At 35.2% G+C, this 8,051-nt stretch overlaps 1 protein-coding gene across 1 annotated transcript in view; it reads right to left on the minus strand.

The window, feature by feature from the left end:
- LOC107044879 overlaps positions 1-8,051 on the minus strand; it is a 63,630-nt gene that overhangs the window by 47,366 nt on the left and 8,213 nt on the right. The gene's annotated exons all lie outside the window — the stretch shown is intronic.

An 8,051-nucleotide genomic window follows, 5' to 3' on the forward strand; every position in this document is an offset into this window, starting at 1 on the left:
TCCCCCCTCCGCCACCCCCTGCACTTCCCGGCCATTCTCTCCTTTTTCTTTTATCTCCTGGTGGTTCTGGTCTAATGAAAGATAATGTCACGGCGGTGTAAAAAAAGAAATTCATTCCACTCGAGGATTCTTCAACCCCTAGACTACCGCATACCTCACCCTCGTTTCTGGTGGAGATTGTGTCAATTATAATATCAAATGAATGTCGATGAGACCGAGGTATTTTCAATTCGAAAGGAGGGACAGGAATTCCGCGAGTGGTTGTCAGTAATTTGGAAAAAACCGAGGGGAATTTCAGGGTTTTCTTTTGCGCGTAACGGAATGCATAATTTTACTCCTCGCGCGGTATAATTGCTTTTCTCGGGTAATGCACCATTACCTCGGAGAATATTAATAGTGTAACAAGATGAATGGGTCGAGACAGTGGAGAGTATCTTTTGCGGAGTAATTTCATTGAAGGGACGCGGACGCGAGGAAATAGGAGAGATGCTCTCAGTTGTTTTTTTTATTTTTAGGTGGGTCAGTGCTGATTTCTTGTGGGTGTGTGCAACATCGGGATGTGCTTAGTTCAGGTAGGTAAAGATTTACGGAAAAATCTATTGATTTTTCCGTAAATTGAATTCGGCTGAAATTTTGTGGCTGATGAAAAATAATTGAAATTTCAATGGAAATCCGAGAGAATTTTCTGTGAAATCCAACGGAATTTCCTATTGCCAGGAAATTCTTTGAACTTTCAACAATAGAAAATATTCTACAAAAAAAAACAGCAGGACTTAGTGCCTCCGAATGGAAGCATTGTATCTGTAAAATCCGAAATTTCTAATTTTTTGTGTCCGGAGAATTAATTTTGACTGTAGAAGGTAAAAATGTCAATGTCGGCATAATAATGGCTGCCGACATTTCCCCGAGGTTGGCAGTCAATGTCGGGGCAATGCTGGCGCAATGTTGGCGACCAATATATTGATCATATTGTAACGAAATCAATTTCTCACTCATTTTCTACAGAACTCCCTAGCGAATTCCCACGGTTTTTTCATGAAATTTTGTCGAACGTGCTCTGCGCGTTTTGTTTAGCAACTTGACAAGATTACAAGAGAATTACCCGCTCGCAGTTCACTCCAACGGGTAAATAACAGTGAGCCATCAGCCGTATAAACCCAACGTGCTGTTCTTCCAACCTCGGGAGAATATGTAAACCGAAATAATAAAAAACGTGCAATAATCCGAGAGACCACGGCTCTCCCTCGCTGCCGGGGATGCACTTTCTCACCTGGATATTCCCCGGGATCACAGCCATCAATTCGCTGGGGACAGGCCAACAAAGTTTAACTTACAACACAATTAATTTTTTTTTCTGATAAAATAAAGGTCTATTATAAAACGGAAATTGCCCCTCGAGGCTCGGTGCACTTTCAAAGGTTGGCAAGCAGAGCTGTGGAAGGCTAAGCAGGGCTGTAGTGATTACTAAGTGGATGGGTTTACGAGTGTGGTTCCTAAGTGGATGAGTGACCACGTGAGGAAAAAGGGAAAAGTCTCGGGACATGAAAATGGAATGAAAACTGTGCTGGGGTTTTACGTGAGTGTAAACAGCGAATAGTCAGACGCAATGTTAGAGTTTTGACTGACATTTCAGGATTTTTCGACTTTTGTTGTTAAAAATTCCGAGGATGATGGACAAATCAATGGGGAGTGTAAAATTTAGGTTAATTATCCCATGAAAATTAATAAAAATCAGGAAAATGTTTGTTTTTTTTATAAATTAAGGGAAAATGGGGAAATTTAAAAGATTTTTGTCTTTGAAAATTCACAATTTGATGAAAAAATCAAGGAAAACTGTAAATTTTAGGTCAATTATTCTATGCAAATTGATATAAATCAGGAAAATGTGTTTTTTTTAAAATAAATTGAGGGAAAATGGAGAAATTTCAAAGATTATTGTCTTTGAAAATTCACAATTTGATGAAAAAATCAAGGAGAACTGTAAATTTTATGTTAATTATTCCATGAAAATTAATAAAAATCAGGAAAATGTTTGTTTTTTTAATAAATTGAGGGAAAATGGAGAAATTTCAAAGATTTTTGCCTTTGAAAATTCACAGTTTGATGAAAAAATCAATAGAAACTGTAAATTTTAGGTCAATTATTCCATGCAAATAAATAATAAAAAAAAAAATTTTTTTAATAAATTGAGGGAAAATGGGGAAATTTCAAAGATTTTTGTCTTTGAAAATTCACAATTTAATGAAAAAATGAACGAAAACTATAAATTCCAGTTCACCTTTATTTACTTCACATCTTTTTTTTATTAAATCTTCATCCATTCATTTTCCAACTGCACAGAACCCTGAGCTGTCTTCGCCGGTAAAAACTTTAAAAATAAAAATCGCAAATGATTCGCAATAATTCACGAGAATCGATTACCACCCGCGAATTACCCGGCGGATTTATTAAAAATGTCAGTGGACCCTTAATTCATGTCAATACCACTGGCCCCGGCCAAGCATTTGCTGAATAATAATCATAGTTGGCTGGATGCGTTGAAAGTAGGACGACCGAGAGATATATGCCGCTCAGTGCTGCAGCAAAGTTTCGACTTTTCGTTTAAACTTGAGTAATCCTCTCCACCTCTCATATCCCGTTATTCATCGCGATATCAAATTGCATATAGCTATTTTTACCCTTATTTCGGCGCTAATGAGGGGTACACGGAGGAAAAAAGTTGGGGAAAAATTACCAAACAAGTTAAGTTATCGGAGAGGGAAATCCATTTCTGGGCATTTTCACCTCATATCGAGCAAAAAAGCGAAAGGAAGAGGGAATTTTTCTTCGCATGATTCAGAAAAATTTACTAAAAAATTAAATGTCAGCATTTATTTAATCAAAGACTATTTCATGAACGTGAAAAATTGCTCAATATTTGCGTAATTATTTGCAGTTTCCGGATTTTTTTTCCCGTGAAAAATACTCCGGAGAAAAATCCCCAGAAATTTTTCTCCAGAAAAGTTCCTGTTTCCAAGAAAAAAAAAACCATGTAAAATTTCCCTGGAAAATATGAAATCAGACACATATTCGGTCACAAGATCAATTCAGTAGCGAAGTGGTAAAACGGTTTAAGTTGATTTTGACTATTGGCCAGTTTTCAGTGAATATCTCGGAATCCAAGGGAGATAGCTAAATGTTTGTTAAGACCTTTTTTGTAGCACTCAATTTGCTCTAGAAAAAAGGTTATTACGAAAATTTCGTTATTTCCTTTAGATTCGGAGATATTCTTCAAAAACTCAACTAAGAGATGAGTCGACTTAAACCATTTTACCACTTCGCTACTGAATTCATCTTTATTTAATGTAATATCCATTTTTTATTGAAGTCGACGGTTTCTGAACATCATGAATAATTTACACACACCTTTTCGTCAAAATAGGATACAATTCTTCAAAATTATTAATTTTCAATATTATCAGCAACATTCAAAAAATTGAATGTAAATTTAAAATTTATATATTAACATTGGTCGGAACACAATTAATTGACTGAACAATTACGAATGAAAAAAAAAAACGATTTTTGTTATTAATTTTTTCAGTTTTCTCCGTCTAAGAGAAAAAAAATATACGGTTTATATATATTTTTTTAATTTATAAAAAATATATGGAATTGGTCCATCAAATATTTTTTTTCTATATATTTTTTGATGAGGGATGAAAAAAATTCATAAGAACAATTAATCTCAATGAGAACAATTTGTTGAGAGAGAATTAACGGGGGAAAAATCCGTGAATTTTTCAACGCGAAAAAAACTCCCGCCACCATTATTCGCATATGTGTAGGAATTTTTCTGTGACGGAAGTGTTGTCCGACCCCTGTCCAATCTCCTCGTCGCGGTAGCCGACATTAAAATCCGTTATATACGCAGAGAACTAATTAATTTGAATTGCAAAAAACCCCATTCAGAATAAATGAAATAACGATTTCATATAACGAAAAAATTTTCAACAAAATGAATGAAACTTTCTTAATTCGTAAAAAATTGGGTGAAATGAGTAGAAAAATTTCCTCCCTTTCTGTAGAAAAAGAGGATATGTCGGTGGATTTCTCACGACCCGACCGAAAAAAGGATACCTCTCCACAAATTAATGAGGCAAAATGAAGGCACGCGGTCTACTAATGAATTAGTCGGGGAAGATCGACCCCGGCACATCAACACAAGCCTGAAAATTCACTATCCAGAAAAATGTACACTTCTTCAGTCTCGCGTTGCGCCTCGGGAGTTCATTGTTCCCCTCGTAATTTTCACGCCAGCGTAGTTATATATACCGTGAATTTTTCATTCCTCGAGTTTCACCGAGAAATTTTAAAGAGGATGTAATATTTTCCATTTATCTTAATGGAAATCCAGGTGAAAAGCCGGTGGACATGTTCCATTTCCGACCAGTCTCTGCACGGAGAGAGAATTCGAGAAATGATTATCCAGAAAATTTTGGCTAATTTTACTGCCCAGAAGGTGATCGCAGGGAATTTTACCTATAGACGATAAAAGTTACGTGAAGATGTTTAACCTCTAATTCTTAAGTCTGCTTGGTCAATGAGTTGCGTGAAGTTTAAATTATTTAATTTCACAAATTACACTGTAATTTGTGAATTTTAAATTTGTGAATTTTAAATTCCGGAAATTTTTATCGCGTTCGAGTTCCACTGAAATTTCAGGAAATCTTGTCATCGAAAAATCAAATGTTCCATTGATTTTCGGTTCAAATGATCTGGCAATCAAAAAAACTTGAAATTCCATAACCATTTTTTCCCTAAATTCGATTCAATGTCACTCTCATGAGATTTACTATAATATCGTTCATGAAATTTCAATAAATTTCTAACAGTGTAAATAAAAAAGCGAATTATACATAATAACAGACATCTGCAAGCCCACGGGGCCACGCACCGAATCATCTGATCATCGCTGAATGAGACCACATGATTCCACCCGCTACCTTCATTGATTGCACCGGACAATCGATCCCCGTACACACCCCAATTATCCTCGGAATTTTCACCAATGGTGTCCACGTGTATGGTTAACGGACTGATATGCACATATTGATACACTCACGTCGAGTGCCTGTCATCTCTCTCCCGAATACGTGAGATAGAAGCCCACTGTTGACATTCACCCACTCGCTCGCCCAATTTGCCATCAAACACATTTTTTTTTTTCGCTCACTGATAGGGAACAAAACGAGGAAGAAAACGGCATTTCATTCTTTTGTTGATTGACCACAATAGAGAGTATATCGCCTGTGTATCACAGTTTGATAACTGCGGTTTTATGACTACATTGATGCAGGCAATAATTGAAAGGTGAAAAAATTGGAAAGAGTATTCAATTATTGAATTATTATTGGCCGGGGTGAGAGGCCCTATCGTTGTGGCCTTTCTCCTGTGATTCAATATTTATTTTTTTAATCAATTTCTTACAATCATTTCTTATAATCTCATTGCGAAAAGCAATACGACCGACGAGAATCCCATGTCCCAATTTATCAGCTGTTAAATTTTCATATTACAATAAATGATTTGCTCATGTTCTAATTCCTACGCTCACTGAATAAGATTTTAATCATAATTACAATTCCATTCCTTCTAGAACACACTTTAGAGTGTGAATTTCTGGAATTCAATGTTTGCTGATACACGGAGAGAAATTTTTGATAAAAATTATCCAACCGTTCTGTAAAGTGTATCATGAGTCATCGTTTCCTCATTTCTATCCCGAAATTTAGTAAAAATTAATATATGATGATCAAATTTTATTCTACGTTAGAGAAATTTAATCCTGATACAAATAAAAATTACCGTGCCGGTAGAGTAAAAATTACTGTACCGGTAGGGTAAAATTTACCAACCGTTCAAGAATTTTCGTTGTTATCTACATAAAAATTATTGGACTGGAAGGGTAAAATTTATCATGCGTCAGGATAAAATTTCTCTAACGTAGAATAAAATTTGATCATCATATATTAATTTTTACTCAAATTCGGGATAGAAATGAGGAAACGATGACTCATGATACACTTTTATAGAACGGTAGGATAATTTTTACCAAAAATTTCTCTCCGTGTAGTCTGGTAAAAGTGCGTGCCCACACTGTTATCAATTTTTAGTTAGTTCACACAGTAATTCAATTAATCTGCTGTTCATCTCATCAATATAATTCCGTGCTTAGAATATTGTCATCTCGTGTTATCAGCACCAAATTAAAAATTAAAACTTTATATGGAATATTGAGTCACAGCTTCTTTTTATTCACATCAGAAATTTTGTATTTGGATATTAATATTATTTGTTCAAAGTGAAAAAATCGATCATCATTTTCCCTATATTGCATTCAGATTCTCCTATCCTCAACGTCGAAAATGTGAGATAATCTCATAATTCTAGCTATTAATTCTAATCAACTTTGTTCGAAAAAAACATTAGTAAACGCAATATTAAGAAAGTAGAATTATTCTAGTTTCCTCTGACCTAAATGATTTGGACAATTACGATACGTTCATTCATGTTCCATAGAATGGCATTCAATTCTCTTTTGTTTGTTAGGCGGGCTTCATGAAAATTCGACGCGAGACGATTGTAGGGGAGGNTACCGGTAGGGTAAAATTTACCAACCGTTCAAGAATTTTCGTTGTTATCTACATAAAAATTATTGGACTGGAAGGGTAAAATTTATCATGCCTCAGGATAAAATTTCTCTAACCTAGAATAAAATTTGATCATCATATATTAATTTTTACTCAAATTCGGGATAGAAATGAGGAAACGATGACTCATGATACACTTTTATAGAACGGTAGGATAATTTTTATCAAAAATTTCTCTCCGTGTAGTCTGGTAAAAGTGCGTGCCCACACTGTTATCAATTTTTAGTTAGTTCACACAGTAATTCAATTAATCTGCTGTTCATCTCATCAATATAATTCCGTGCTTAGAATATTGTCATCTCGTGTTATCAGCACCAAATTAAAAATTAAAACTTTATATGGAATATTGAGTCACAGCTTCTTTTTATTCACATCAGAAATTTTGTATTTGGATATTAATATTATTTGTTCAAAGTGAAAAAATCGATCATCATTTTCCCTATATTGCATTCAGATTCTCCTATCCTCAACGTCGAAAATGTGAGATAATCTCATAATTCTAGCTATTAATTCTAATCAACTTTGTTCGAAAAAAACATTAGTAAACGCAATATTAAGAAAGTAGAATTATTCTAGTTTCCTCTGACCTAAATGATTTGGACAATTACGATACGTTCATTCATGTTCCATAGAATGGCATTCAATTCTCTTTTGTTTGTTAGGCGGGCTTCATGAAAATTCGACGCGAGACGATTGTAGGGGAGGGTAGAGTAAAATGGACACTTTTGACTTTTTAAAAAATATTCATAACTCAGAAACAGATTTATCAATTGAGCTCTGTCCAAGCTCATCACAAAGAGGAATTATTGTTTTTCAATTGAGAAATAAAATTATTCCATTTCATGAACAATTCAACCCGTCATAAATATTTCAAAAAAAGTTAAAAGTGTCCGTTTTACCCGACCCTCCCCTACTCATGGAAACCGCCTTACTTTCCCCATTCGTCCGAGATATCCGCCATGTACGATACAAAAATACAAAAAATTCTTCTTCACTTATTCACAAAAATATTCTACTGTCAACGTGTCACCTGAAAGCTCATTCTCCATCACGTCCGGGCCCACGCGTACCATTACCCCTTCCCCCAACTACTCAGCTCCAAGTGCTCCCCAACATTATGACAATCGGATGACTAAGAGATTCATGAGTTAATACGTGCACAATGAATATAGTATAATCAAGCAGCCGAAGCATTGAATGGGAAATTGCTTTCGGATTCCTCATCCCCCAGAGTCCAACGTATATGGACGAATGTACAAGTACGTGTGGATGGTTAATTAGCTCATGCAAAACAGCTGTTACGTCATACCAGTAGTACTGATATCCAACTCTCTCTCTCTCTCTCTCTCTCTCTCTCTC

Source organism: Diachasma alloeum, unplaced genomic scaffold, assembly GCF_001412515.2.
Source record: "Diachasma alloeum isolate Michigan unplaced genomic scaffold, Dall2.0 Dall_scaffold_00180, whole genome shotgun sequence".
NCBI lineage: Eukaryota > Metazoa > Arthropoda > Insecta > Hymenoptera > Braconidae > Diachasma > Diachasma alloeum.